Genomic DNA, 376 nt, shown 5'->3' with positions numbered 1-376 from the left:
GCACCAGTGGTCTAGTGGTAGAATAGTACCCTGCCACGGTACAGACCCGGGTTCGATTCCCGGCTGGTGCATTATTTAATAATCTTTAATTTTTCTGTTCTTTCTTTTGAACAATTCTGCTGTTCTTTTTGTGTTAACTTTAAAGAAATGTCTCACATACCACCTTATGAGTGAACGTTTTTTTTTTTTTTTTGCTGAATACCTTATGAGTGAACTTACAAATGTCTTATTAGAGATTAGAGATTTAGAGTTCGAAATATTTAATGGCAACAAATTATATTTGATAATATAAGAGATTAAGGATATTTACATAAAATAAAAATAATTTTATAAATAGTAAAATTTTATTCACAACATGTTCATATATGAAATTATA

The 376-nt window shown here is 28.7% G+C and overlaps 1 non-coding gene across 1 annotated transcript; it reads left to right on the top strand.

Moving 5' to 3' along the window:
• On the top strand, nt 1-71 carry TRNAG-GCC (transfer RNA glycine (anticodon GCC)). The gene has a single exon. It is a non-coding gene; the product is annotated as a tRNA-Gly (tRNA).
• The last annotated feature ends 305 nt before the right edge of the window (nt 72-376 follow it).

Source organism: Quercus robur, chromosome 6, assembly GCF_932294415.1.
Source record: "Quercus robur chromosome 6, dhQueRobu3.1, whole genome shotgun sequence".
Taxonomy (NCBI): Eukaryota; Viridiplantae; Streptophyta; class Magnoliopsida; order Fagales; family Fagaceae; genus Quercus; species Quercus robur.
Note: the sequence above shows the minus strand (reverse complement) of the source record. Positions and strands in the feature narration are given on the sequence as shown.